This window comes from Oncorhynchus nerka, linkage group LG18 (genome assembly GCF_034236695.1).
Source record: "Oncorhynchus nerka isolate Pitt River linkage group LG18, Oner_Uvic_2.0, whole genome shotgun sequence".
Lineage (NCBI taxonomy): Eukaryota > Metazoa > Chordata > Actinopteri > Salmoniformes > Salmonidae > Oncorhynchus > Oncorhynchus nerka.
Window position 1 is genome coordinate 35,372,329 of NC_088413.1, and position 15,207 is coordinate 35,387,535.

A 15,207-nucleotide genomic window follows, 5' to 3' on the forward strand; every position below is an offset into this window, starting at 1 on the left:
CTGTCTATGTGGAAGAAGGATTCAATGCTATAAGTATCTTACGTTTTCTAAACTGGATCTACAATAGCCTATTAATGCACAAGGGAGTTCAGCTTCACTAGTATGTTGCCATTTCTAGCCTGTGTCACTGTAACAAAATAGAAAGACATGAAGCACCGTATCTATTTCTCAACTCAATAATTCCACCTGCATTCCAGTAGGATCCACTCACTGTCTAGCATGCAATTGTTTTCTATCTAGCCGACAGGCCTGTCTGTGAGTCCAGTAAGATTCATTGACTTTAGCATGTTTCTGCTCCTAGTGTTCTGAGTACTGTGAAATGTCACTGTGCTCTGAGCTTTGCCTGGCCTCAAGTCCTCAACTGGCAGCTTCATTAAATAGTACCCGCAAAACACCAGTCTCGACGTCAACAGTGAAGAGGCGACTCCGGGACGCTGGCCTTCTAGGCAGAGTTGCAAAGAAAAAGCCATATCTCAGACTGGCCAATAAAAAGAACAGATTAAAATGGGCAAAAGAACGCAGACACTGGACAGAGGAACTCTGCCTAGAAGGCCAGCAACTGGGAGACGCCTCTTCACTGTTGACGTTGAGACTGGTGTTTTGCGGGTAATATTTAATGAAGCTGCCAGTTGAGGACTTGTGAGGCGTCTGTTTCTCAACCTAGTGTACTTGTCCTCTTGCTCAGTTGTGCACCGGGGCCTCCAACTCCTCTTTCTATTCTGGTTAGAGCCAGTTTGCGCTGTTCTGTGAAAGGAGTAGTACACAGCGTTGTACAAGTTCTTCAGTTTCTTGACAATTTCTCGCATGGAATAGCCTTCATTTCTCAGGACAAGAATAGACTGACGAGTTTCAGAAGAAAGTGTTTTGTTTCTAGCCATTCTGAGCCTGTAATCCACAAATGCTGATGCTCCAGATACTCAACTAGTCTAAAGTAGGCCAGTTTTATTGCTTCTTTAATCAGCACAGCAGGTATCAGCTGTTTTAACATAATTGCAAACGGGTATTCTAATGATCAATTAGTCTTCTAAAATGATCAACTTGGATTAGCTAACACAACGTGCCATTGGAACACAGGAGTGAAGGTTGCTGATAACGGGCCTCTGTACGCCTGTGTAGATATTCTATAAAAAGTCAGCCATTTCCAGCTACGGTAGTCTTTTACAACATGAACAATGTCTACACTGTATTTCTTATCAATTTAATGAGCTTTTCTTTCAAAAACAAGGACATTTCTAAGTGTCCCCAAACTTTTGAACGGTAGTGTATATATATATATATACAGTGCCTTCAGAAAGTATTCAGAGCCCTAAACCTTTTCCACATTTTGTTACATTACAGCCTTATTCTAAAATGTATATATAAAAAAACTCATCAATCTACAGTACAAACAATACCCCACAATGACAAAGCAAAAACCGGTTTGGAGAAATATTTGCTAATAAAAAAAAATAAAAAATGAAATAACACATTTACATACGTTTTGAGACCCTTTACTCAGTACTTTGTTGAAGAACCTTTGGCAGCAATTACAGCATCAAGTCTTCTTGGGTATGACGCTACTAACTTGGCACACCTACATTTGGGGAGTTTCTCCCATACTTCTCTGCAGATCCTTTCAAGCTCTGTCAGGTTAGATGGGGAGCATTGCTGCACAGCTATTTCCAGGTCTCTCCCGAGATTTTAGATTGGGTTCAGGCTTTGGCTGGGCCACTCAAGAATATTCAGACTTGTCCCGAAGCCACTCCTGCGTTGTCTTGGCTGTGTGCTTAGGGTCGTTGTCCTGTTGGAAGGTGAACCTTTGCCCAAGTCTGAGGTCCTGAGTTCTCTGGAGCAGGTTTTCATCAAGGATCGCTCTGTACTTTGCACTGTTCGTCTTTGCCTCGATCCCGACTAGTCTCCCAGTCCTTCCCACTGAAAAACATCCCCACAGCATGCTGCCACCACCATGCTTCACCGTTTGGATGGTTCCTCCAGATGTGACGCTTGGCATTCAGGCTAAAGACTTCAATGTTGGTTTCATCAGACCAGAGAATCTTGTTTCTCTTGGTCTGAGAGTCTTTAGGTGCCTTTTGGCAAACTCCAAACGGGCTGTCACGTGGCTTTTACTGAGGAATGGCTTCAATGTGGCCACTCTACCATAAAGGCCTGATTGGGAGAGTGCTGCAGAGATGGTTAAACTTCTGGAAGGTTCTCCCATCTCCACAGAGGAACTCTAGAGCCCTGTCGGAGTGACCATCGGGTTCTTGGTCACCTTCCTGACTAAGGCCCTTCTCCCCTGATTGCTCAGTTTGGCCGGGCGGACAGCTTTAGGAAGAGTCTTGGTTGTTCCAAACTTCTTCTTGGGGATCTTCAGTGCTGCAGAAATGTTTTGGCACTCTTCCCCAGATCTGTCCCTCAACACAATCCTGTCTTGTACCTCTATGGACAATTCCTTCGAGTTCATGGCTTGGTTTTTGCTCTGACATGCACATCTCAAGGATGATCAATGGAAACAGTATGCACCGGAGCTCAATTTTGAGTCTCATAGGAAAGGGTCTGAATACATATGTAAATAAGGTATTTCTTGTTTTATATTTTATAAATTTGCAAAAATTCTAAAAACCTGTTTTCACTTTGTCATTATGGGTATTGTGAGTAGATTGTTGAGGGATTTAAAAAAATAATCATTTTAGAATAAAGCTGTGATGTAACAAAATGTGGAAGAAGTCAAGGGGTCTGAATACTTTCCAAAAGGCTCTGTATACAGTGCTGTGAAAAAGTATTTCCCATTTGTAATTTTCTGTACATTTTCATATTTTTTTATACTGAATGTTATTAGATCTTCAACCAAAACCTAATATTAGATAAAGGGAACCTGAGTGAAAAAATAACACAACAATGCATATTATTTCATAAACAAAGTTATGCAACACCCAATGCCCCTGTGAGAAAAAGCAATTGCCCACTTACACTCAACTCAAACTGGTTGTGCCACATTTAGCTGCAATGACTCCAACCAAACACTTCCTCTTCTTGTTGATCAGACTCTCACGTCACAGTGGAGGAATTTTGGCCCACTCTTCCATGCGGAACTGCTTTAACTCAACGACATTTGTCTTGCTACAACATTTCAATTTGGATTAGGTCTGGACTTTGACTGGGCCATTCCAAAACTTCAGATTTGTTGCTTTTTTAGCAAATTTCATGAAAACTTAATTGTGCGTTTTGGATCATTATCGTGCTGCATGACCCAGCTACGCTTCAGCTTCAGCTCACAGATGGATGGTCTGACATTCTCCTGTAGAATTCTATGATACAGAGCAGAGTTCGTAGTTCCTTATATTAAGGCAAGTCGTCCAGGTCCTGAGGCAGCAAAGCATCCCCAAACCATCACACTACCACCACCATTTTTGACCGTTGATATGAGGTTCTTTCTGTGGAATGGAGTGTTTGGTTTTCACCAGACAAAATGGGACCCATCTTGTCCAAAAAGTTGACTAAAGTTTGCCAAAAAGCACCTGGAAGCACCTGAATGATCAAGACTCTTGAAAGAATGTTCTATGGACAGATGAGTCTAAAGTATAACTTTTTCTATGACATGGGTCCCATTTTGCCTGGCGAAAACCAAACACTGCATTCCCGGCTGCATCGTGTTATGGGTGTTTGTCACCGGGAGGGACTGGGGAGTTTGTCAAGAGCAAAAGAAACGTTCAAGTTGAGCAAAAACCCTGCCTCTGTCTTCTGAATATCTAACCCTGGGGCAAAGTTTTTTTTCTTCCCAGCGGGACAATTACAAAACATTTTAAGCCAAAGACACTCCAGAAAGGCTTTGTAAGAAGTGTTAAGCGTTCCTTCCTTTTTACTTCATTTGGAAAATGTTCAATGAATGTCTTTCAATTTGAAAACGTGGAGTGGGTTGTTTAGATCTGCCGGGAAAATTGTAGTCCCTTTTTAGATGTCATTTTAAGGCGGCAACACGTGAAGACTTCCTGGTGTATAGACTTTCACTAGGCACTGGAGACCGAAATTATTGATACCCCTTGATAAAGATGAGCAATAATGACAGTATAAAATACATACTTCAAATACTGAGTTACAATCGATTGTATGCTCAAAAACTTGTTTGTTTAAACAAGGAACACATTTTCTTCTCATAAAGGTAGGGGTTCCATTTTTTAGTTAGTCTCCACAATTCAGAAGTTAAATGCCTACTTGTTATGGGATTTTGATGAATAATGACTAAATTATGTATATATTTAGCTTAAAACTATAACTAAACAGAATACTACTATGTTACTGTATGGATGTATGAATCTTATTATAATCATAGTACTGAATATAATGTGTGTAATTATAATCAAGAATTAGAACAAGGACGGTCTGTTCCTTGTTAGAAACTAATGGAGTTATCGTCAGACCGGCTGGAATACTGTGTTCCTTACAGGACATCCTGTCTCTACCCAGGGAGGGGAGAGACCTTAGGCTAGTAGTAGATTATTTAACAGGTGGTAGACAATGTGGGAAGGCTTGTGAACTATACTGCCATTGTATCGGAGTGGAGGAAGGACATTTTAAAACCTATGACGTCATTTTTAGTATAAAACCTGATGTATATTGTACTATGATCAGTACTCTCAAGAATAAACGCTTTTGATTGATTTTGAGAATGGTTTATGTCCATTTCATGCAAATAATTATCTTACAAATTCTTAGAAATGGGCGGAGTGTTTTAATTGAATTGGTTGATGAACATATAGGAATGAAATTCCTTTAACACTACTCTTCGCAGATGACCTATGCCTGCTGGCAATATCCACTAATAATAAAAACTGAAAAAAGAGCAATTAAGTTTTGGAAACATCTAAAATACAGTGACTCCCTCTCATATCATTACCAAGCCCTGCAATGCCAAGAGCTGAGCAAAGAAAAGAGTCCCCTCATCCAGCTAGTCCTGGGGCTGAGTTCACAAACCTGTTCTACTAACACACTGAAGCCTCAGGACCAGAACATCCAATCAATCAGAATAAACTAAATTACAAGACAGTCAAAACAAAACTACATTACTTATTGGCAAACACAAGCACAAACACAAAGCAAAATGCAGTGCTATCAGGTCTTTGAAACCTTATTCAAGGTTTCAAAGACCTCTCTGATGAGAGTAGGCTACCCGTCCTGTTAGGGGAGGACGCAGAGAGCTGTGGGTTGGCAGCGCACTACATTGCTTCCTGCCACAAGTTGAGGGAGAGTGTCTGACAGACCAATCAACCTGCACTCTACTGAATGCTTATTGTTATTATTCAATGCATGGTTATTTTTTACCCATGGTTATTGTTGTTACTGTTGTCCCGTTGAAAATTTTGATTCTCATTATTTTCATATTGTAAATATCCAAAGTAAGCTTTGGCAATATGTATATTGTTACGTCATGCCAATAAAGCAAATTGAATTGAATTGAATTGAGAGAGAGAGAGAGAGAGAGAGAGAGAGAGAGAGAGAGAGAGATGGATAGTGAGTTATTGAGAGTATGGTAGCTGCACTTTATGACTGTTTGTGTGTGTGTGTGTGTGTGTGTGTGTGTGTGTGTGTGTGTGTGTGTGTGTGTGTGTGTGTGTGTGTGTGTGTGTGTGTGTGTGTGTGTGTGTGCGTGCGTGCGTGCGTGCGTGCGTGTGCGTATGTGTGTGTGTGTGTGTATGCTTGCACATACTGTGTGTATATGTCATTGCTCAGATTAGTAGGCATGTCGTGGAGTAATCCCATTAGGGTCTCTGTCAGGCGCGCTGCAGTGGTTGATATGATATGCATGTTTCCTTAATACGCTATATATATAAAAAATTGATTCAAGTGGGGTATATTTCTCAAGGGACTACTCTGCTTTAATGAAGCAGATATTTAGGGAACACACTCATGCTCTCTCTCCATCTCCCTTCTCTATCTGTTTACTGCAGTCTTTGTTATTGATTAAAGAAATGTACTAAGCAAGTGCAGTCCACACAGTGAGCGAGAGTCCATTTTACCAGTGCACTTAAGGGTAGTGCCAGCGATATGACGTCTTCATACGCAACGGGGCGACTACCTGCATACATAAATCAACATCTAAATACATAAATCAAGAACTAAATTATAATCCTTCAAGAAGGACTATTGGCTCGCCCCCAACGTGGCCAGGCCTCAAGGGAGGGTGCCAAGTTGGACGCGCCAATTTGAGGCATTCTTTACAAATGTGATTGCAGTTGTTGTTGATGTCTGTACGCAAACAATCGGCCAACTGATGTCATATTGCTGAGTATACCTTTAAACCTTTGTTAGTGAAATGAATAGTGCTAATGCAAGCAATATTATAGGACGTTTTTTAAGAAACAAAATATTCCGCAGGCATTCCGTTTATTGTCCAAAATGAGTCTCTCATAAGCTCTACTTAACCTTGTGAGTCATACAGGACACAGTGGTAGCTTGTAAATGTTACTGGCTATTAGCTTCTTGAAACATCATTCAGCAATAGGAGTTCTGGAGCTGCTAAGCTGCTCGAAAACCACTGCACCACCATTTTTGACTACTGTAAATATTATAGCATTATACACATTGTGTGTGTGTGTGTGTGTGTGTGTGTGTGTGTGTGTGTGTGTGCAAATGGATTAGCGGTGTGTGTGTGTGGAGGGGTTAGTGGTGTGTGTGTGTGCGGAGGGGTTTGTGGTGTGTGTGTGTGTGTGTGTGTGTGTGTGTGTGTCAGAGGAGGCTGGTGGAAGGAGCTATAGGAGGACGGGCTCATTGTAATGGCTGGAATTGAATTATTGGTACAGAGTCAAACATGTGGTTCCATATGGTTGACGTGCTTGATACCGTTCCATTTATTTCATTCCAGACATTACAATGAGCCCATCTTCCTATAGCTCCTCCCACCAGCCTCTTCTGGTGTGTGTGTGTTGTGTTGGACTCATGGCTCTCTCAGGGGTCTGTGCATGTGTGTATGATTGATGTCTCCCTCTATGAAGTTAGAGGAGGCGGGTGTGTGCATGTGTGACACGTGTGCGTAACACTAATGTCTGTTTTTGAAGTTTTGGACATTGTGTATTTGATTGATGTCAGGTGGAAACGGCACTTTGTGTGTGTGTGTGTGTGTGTGTGTGTGTGTGTGTGTGTGTGTGTGTGTGTGTGTGTGTGTGTGTGTGTGTGTGTGTGTGTGTGTGTGTGTAATCTGATGTCTCCCTCTCTGTAGGGGGCGGTCATGTGGACTTTGATGATTTCTGTACTGAGCTGATGGGCTCTAGGATGCTGGCTGAGACGGCTCACATGATGGGGATGAGGGAGGTACGCAGTGCTTTCAAACAGGTGAGAGAAGGACAATAGGAAGTGTGCAAAAGCCACAAGAAGTGTGTTTTCAAACAGATGAGATCGCCCCTAGGAAGTGTGCAAGATCCATAAGAATGTGCTATCAGACAGGTCAGAGGACCCTACAGAGTGTACAGAGTGCTTTCAAACAACTTTTTAAAAACCCAAGCAAGTGGTGCATTCTCTAATCATTGTGAATGATAACAGAGTGGAAGATAAGGTGGATCTGACAGCATTTTAGCAACATGAAATCTTATTCAAGTCTGTTCATATACACCACCAGGAAGAACACGACACTTAAAAAAAGATTTAAAAATCTGACAAGCGACCACTTACAGTGAGGGAAAAAATCATTTGATCCCCTGCTGATTTTGTACGTTTGCCCACTGACAAAGAAATGATCTGTCTATCATTTTACTGGTAGGTTTATTTGAACAGTGAGAGACAGAATAACAACAAAAAAATCCAGAAAAACGCATGTCAAAAATGTTAGAAATTGACTTGCATTTTAATGAAGGAAACTTATTTGACCCCCTCTCAATCAGAAAGATTTCTGGCTCCCAGGTGTCTTTTATACAGGTAACGAGCTGAGATTAGGAGCACAGTCTTAAAGGGAGTGCTCCTAATCTCAGTTTGTTACCTGTATAAAAGACACCTGTCCACAGAAGCAATCAATCAGATTCCAAACTCTCCACCATGGCCAAGACCAAAGAGCTCTCCAAGGATGTCAGGGACAAGATTGTAGACCTACACAAGGCTGGAATGGGCTACAAGACCATCGCCAAGCAGCTTGGTGAGAAGGTGACAACAGTTGGTGCGATTATTCGCAAATGGAAGAAACACAAAAGAACTGTCAATCTCCCTCGGCCTGGGGCTCCATGCAAGATCTCACCTTGTGGAGTTGCAATGATCATGAGAACAGTGAGGAATCAGCCCAGAACTACACGGGAGGATCTTGTCAATGATCTCAAGGCAGCTGGGACTATTGGTCACCAAGAAAACAATTGGTAACACACTACGCTGTGAAGGACTGAAATCCCCCTGCTCAAGAAAACACATATACATGCCCATCTGAAGTTTGCAGATGAACATCTGAATGATTCAGAGGACAACTGGGTGAAAGTGGTCAGATGACACCAAAATGGAGCTCTTTGGCATCAACTCAACTCGCCGTGTTTGGAGGAGGAGGAGGAGGAGAAGGAATGCTGCCTATGACCCCAAGAATACCATCCCCACCGTCAAACGTGGAGGTGGAAACATTATGCTTTGGGGGTGTTTTTCTGCTAAGGGGACAGGACAACTTCTTCACCGCATCAAAGGGACGATGGACGGGGCCATGTATCGTCAAATCTTGGGTGAGAACCTCCTTCCCTCAGCCAGGGCATTGAACATGGGTCGTGGATGGGTATTCCAGCATGACAATGACCCAATCCACACAGCCAAGGCAACAATGGAGTGGCTCAAGAAGAAGCACATTAAGGTCCTGGAGTGGCCTAGTCAGTCTCCAGACCCTAATCCCATAGAAAATCTGTGGAGGGAGCTGAAGGTTCGAGTTGCCAAACGTCAGCCTCGAAACCTTAATGACTTGGAGAAGATCTGCAAAGAGGAGTGGGACAAAATCCCTCCTGAGATGTGTGCAAACCTGATGGCCAACTACAACAAACGTCTGACCTCTGTGACTGCCAACAAGTGTTTTGCCACCAAGTACGAAGTCATGTTTTGCAGAGGGGTCAAATACTTATTTCCCTCATTAAAATGCATTAATTAATTTATAACATTTTTGACATGCGTTTTTCTGGATTTTTTTGTTGTTATTCTGTCTCTCACTGTTCAAATAAACCCACCATTAAAATTATAGATTGATCATTTCTTTGTCAGTGGGAAAACGTACAAAATCAGCAGGGGATCAAATACTTTTTTCTCTCACTGTAGATATGGTTATTTTCACGTTTTCATAAATTCATAGAATGTTTGGAAATGAGTTGCGAAAGTTCTATAGCAATATAGAGTGGGAAAGTGGCCGTGTGCTTGGACAATTAATAGACACTGCAGTAAATTAAACTGAATAAGAATATCGGTCTTGTCCAGGTCCGGAGTCAACACAGACCTGTGCGCCACAGCCAATCAGAGCTGCAGTAGGTTAATATACAAATAAGCCACACGGGCCTGTCATCATTCACTTTGAACTGGACTGTGTGTTTACAGGCTTAATCAACAGCACGACTTCAGATCATTACAACACATTCGCCAAAAGCCACAAAAAAACACCTGAATGGATTTCTGCAAATATGTAAATACCACGGTAGTGCTCTTACATTTTGGAACTTCACAGTCCTATTGATCATACAACCATGAAAATGTCGACTCTCTCGCCCTCAGTTCTGCACATCAACAACAACAAGATCAACAACTAATCCTAGTCAGAGTGAGATGAGCTAAAAATCTAACGAGGGAACATTAGATGAACCCTCTCAAACTTTTTCAGTTAGTTGTGGCCATCAAAATTGCACTGATAAACGATGGGGAAGCTGCTCGTCCTTCTGCAGCTTGCCTGCCAAATGCATGATTGTCCCAACCCACATTTTGACAACATAATGGGAACTTGCCTGCCTGCCCGCCCATTTGACAGATGCCAAAAACATTTAATGGACAACTAAAAGCGGTGTCAAACTCAATCAGTGCACAGGCCATATTTAAAAAAAACACAACAAATTTACGGCGGCCAGACATAGCCTAATTGTTTTTACAAAAAAACGTGCAACTGCGACCTAAACTGCCCATTGTTTTATTTAAAAAAAGATGGCCCTTTATAATGTCCATTTATGCACGTATGATAATGTATATCGAATTGTAAGATATTAAAACAAAAGAGAGAAATAAAACTTGTCCAGCCTTTGCTGCTATGCTTGCAGAAGTGCATAGTATTCCCGCGACCCTCATCAGAAAGTATTGAATGACTCCAAATAACAAAAACGGAGCTATAGGTTGTTGTACACTTAAAACATGTTTGAATGCAGCAATACTGTATGGTGCACTCAAAATGTATTGTGGTTGAGTAGCCAGCCGAGGCTACTGTTCGAATGTTGCTGTAATAGGCCTTACGAGTTTCTCCTTTGCACAGTGTTTGTTGCATGTTTTTGGGGGCTTTTTTATGATTCATTCTCAAGCTTTAAAACCACGCGTTGTAAACCCCGATCACATGACAGCAACTGCAGTTGGAAGTTGAATTCACCTATGCAAGCAGCATCGGGCTGTAATTTCATGAAGTAGACGAGACAACTTGCGTGTCCAGTTCCGCCCGCAGGCCTTGTGTTTCGGCACGTTAGCCTATTAGCCAGGTTATGACTGACTTGTGATCGTTGCCCTTCCTAGTTTGACTGTACTGTCATTCCCAGCCTTAGTTACAGTCGTCAGTTTTTTTTTTCTCATCAAAATATTGAGTCATTGAAACTTTAAACAGTGGATCCCGAATGGGCAGAAGCAGCAAACAATGTACCAGCTGTGCTATACAAAGGCCAGCTGTGATATACAACCCGATAGCAATATTTTTGGGACTAGCAAGAAATGTATTGGTCAATTACATTAATCATGCTTTGACCTGCATCCATCTTTTCTGGCAACAATGCCTCACTGTACGTCATGGAATTTTGAGTCAATTAGAACCTATTATTAAAACGCCTTATGGTTATTGGTTTTGAGACATAGACTGGGAATTTGATATATTTTTACTGACATTAGGATGGTCTGTTTGTGTCATATCTGCAAAGTAGTTTAAAACGCTGTCACTTCAACCTACCTTTGTAAAAAATGGCACTGGCACATCTACCTGTCCCTCATCCTCTTGCTTGTCCTCCGCCTCCCTGTCCTCTGTTTCTGTTGTGGACGTTTTTTAAACCACCCTTTGCCTTAATGACAGTTTTGCACACTCTTGGTAAGAAATTCCACAAAGTAACTTTTGACAAAGCACACCTGTTAATTGAAATGCATTCAGGGTGCCTACCTTCTGAAGCTGGTTGAGAGAATGCCAAGCGTGTGCAAAGCTGTCATCGAGGCAAAGGGTGGGTGCTTTGAAGAATCTCAAATATAAAATGTATCAATTAGTTGAACACTATTTTGGTTACAACATGATTCCATATGTGTTATTTCGTAGTTTTGATGTCTTCACTATTATTCTACAATGTAGAAAAATAAAGAAAAACCCTTGAATGAGTAGGTGTACCCAGTGGTGGAAAAAGTAGGCAATTGTGATAGTAAAGATACCATCATAACAAATTACTCAAGTAAAAGTGAAAGTCACCCAGTAAAAACTACTTGAGTAAAAGTCTAAAAGTATTTGGTTTTAAATCTACTTAAGTATCAAAAGTAAATGTAATTGCTCAAATATAGTTAAGTATCAAAAGTAAAAGTGAAAGTATGAATAATTTCTAATTCCAAATATTAAATAAACCAGGCGGCACCATTTTCTTGTTTTTTAAATTTACGGATAGCCAGGGTCACACTCCAACCCTCATACATAATTTACAAACTAAGCATTTGTGTTGAGTGAGTCCGCCAGATCAGAGGCAATAGGGATGACCAGACATGTTCTCGTGGTAAATGTGTAAATTGGACAATTTTTCTTCTCCTGCTAAGCATTCAAAATCTAACAAGTACTGTACTTTTGGGTGTCAGGGAAAATGTATGGAGTAAAAAGTAAATTATTTTCTTTAGTAATGTAGTGTAAAAGTAAAAGTAAAAGTTGTAAATGGTAAAGTACAGATACCACAAAAAAACAACTTAAGTAGTACTTTAATGTATTTTTACTTTACACAACTGTCTGCACCCCACACATACAATTATCTGTAATGTCCCTCAGTCGAGGAGTGAATTTCAAACACAGATTCAACCACAAAGATCAGGGAGATTTTCCAATGACTCACAAAGAAGGACACCTATTGTTAGACTGAATATTCCTTTTGTGCAAGTTATTAATTACACTTCGGATAGTGTATCAATACTCCCAGTCACCACAAATATACAGGCATCTTTCTTAACTCAGCTGCCGGAGAGGAAGGACATCGCTCAGGGATTTCACCATGAGGCCAATGGTGACATTAAAGCAGTTACATAGTTTAATGGCTGTGATAGGAGAAAACTGAGGATGGATCAACAACATTGTAGTTACTCCACAATACTAACCTAATTGACAGAGTGAAAAATAAGAAGCCTGTACAGAATACAAATGTTCCAAAACTTGCATCCTTTTTGTAACAAGCAAATAAGCAAAGCAAATAAACGTTTGTCCTGAATACAAAGTGTTATTCTTAGGTCAAATCCAATACAACACATTACTGAGTACCACTCTCCATATTTTCAAGCATAGTGGTGGCTGCATCATGTTATGGGTATGCTTGTAATTGTTAAGGACTGGGGAGTTTTTCAGGATAAAAAAAAATAAATTAAATGGAGCTAAGCAAAGGCAAAATCTTAGAGCAAAACCTGGTTCTGCTTTCCACCAGACACTGGGAGATGAATTCACCTTTCAGCAGGACAATAACTTAAAACACAAGGCTGCAGTTGCTTTCCAAGAAAATAATGAATGTTCCTGAGTGGCCAAGTTATCATTTTGGCTTAATTCTATTTGAAAATCTATGGCAATGATCAACAACCAATTTGGTAGAACTTGTAAAATTTTGAAAAGAATAACGGGCAGATGTTGCACAACCCAGGTGTGGAAAGCTCTTAGAGACTTACCCAGGAAGACTTACCCAGGAAGACTCACAACTGTAATCACTGCCAAAGGTGCTTCTACAAAGTATTGACTCAGGGGTGTGAATACTTAAAGAAATAAGATATTTTTTATGTCAATTTCAATAGATTTGCAAAAATGTATTCATGTTTTCATTTTGTCATTATGGGGTATTGTGTGTAGCGAGATTTAAAAAAATGTTCAGTTATATATTTGAATTGAGACTGTAACACAACAAAATGTGGAGTACGTCAAGGGGTATGAATACTTTCTGAAGACATTGTAGTTAGCTAGATTTTTTTGTACAATTGCACTGATTAGCTAGCTAACTAAGGTTAGCAGGTGCAGTCACTTACAGATATTTAAAGGAGAGAAAGCCAGGTCTGAATTGTTCCTTCTCCCCACTTAATTAATAATTATTAATTGTAACTGATAATCTGCTACATAAATCCTCATCAGCATAATCATCATCATCTTCATCCACTGCCCTCCGTCCGTCCATCATCATCTCCCCCCTCCTCTCCCCCCAGTTTGACAGCAATGGGGACGGGCGCATCACCTTGGAGGAGCTGGAAGACAGCATGAAGGCCCTGCTGCATGTTACATTGGCGCCCAATGGGGGAATTTTATTTTGTTCTAAGACGGTGACTCCCGTGGGAGGTCCACACATGCACAGTCACACATGGCACATGGCACATACACCTTTGGACTGCTCAAGGACTGTATACATGCCCATGGATACACACACTTAATTAACTCTCAGTTATGCCACACTTCACACGCTTTCAAACCAGCACACACACACACGTCTCAATAACTATAAAACAAGACTTGTCTCATGTCCCTCAGTAATCCCCCCACAAACGCATGCTTGTGTTTTGTCCTAGCCAATCAAACAAAGGCCCAATCAATAATAATAATTGGAAACATGTGGATGGGAGTCTCTGTGTAAGCAGGGGATCAATAAGCATTTGGCCCACGCATTATCAACAATTAGCCCTCTTGGGGCGATACAACTAGCCGAATCCCTCTTACTGAGTCCTTCAACCATCTCGTCAATCAATTGTTGAAGTTGCACACCTATAGCTTTAGAAGACCAGACATTGTCTGAGATCCAAATGCCACCCTATTCCATACACAGTGCACTACTTTAGGGAATAGGGTGCCATATGGGACACAATCATAGAAGTAATTCAACAAATGTCCTTAAAGAAGCATAATGGAAAATGTAACCAGAATTGACAGAGGGACTGAAATGATGGGATGGATGAGTCCTGCCTATGGTTGTTTAATGGCTACTACTGGCTGGTGTGATTGACAGGTGGATAGATGGATGTTTGTTGGTGGGGGGGGGGGGGCATGCTGAGGGTGCAGGTGACACGATAAGATCGGTTATGCTTGGGTAACCGATTGGTTTGAAAAAAGAGATGTAGGAGAGGGATGATGGGATGCAACCTGGTCTCAAAGCATTTCGTATGATTCTGTATGTAGATTCGAGACACTCCATTTAGTATGATATGTTACATTTCGTGTGGTATACATTAACTTGTGGATGTCCGTCACCCATTTTGTATGATATTATCAGGTTACAGGTATGACCCTAATCCAGACAGTGTCAAATAAAGAACATTTTATTTCTAGTACAGGGGCAGGCAAACGACAGGTCAAAGGCAGGCAGAGGTCAGTAATCCAGAGAGGCTACAAAATGTCCTGAACAGCAGGCAGGGTCAGGGTAGGCAGGGGTCAATAATCCAGTGAGGTGGGGTAAGGTATAGAACTACAGGCAGGGTCAGGGCAGGTAGAATGGTCAAAACCGGGAAGGACTAGATAACAGGAGCAAGAACAGACAGGAACAGGGGAACAAACGTTGGTAGGTTTCACGAAACAAAACGAACTGGCAACAGACAAACAGAGAACACAGGTATGCATACACAGGGGATAATGGGGAAGATGGAGGGAGATGGAAACAAGCAAAGACAGGTGAAACAGATCAGGGTGTAACAGATATTTTTTTGCAAATTCGTAACAACATATGATATATTACGAATTCTAGTAGGTGGCTAATGTTAGCTAGCTCACTAATGCTAGCTAGGCTAGGCATTAGGGTTAAGGTTAGGGTTCAGTTTAAGAGTTAGGTGAAGGGTTAAGGTTAGGGTTAGGAGAAGGGTTAGCTT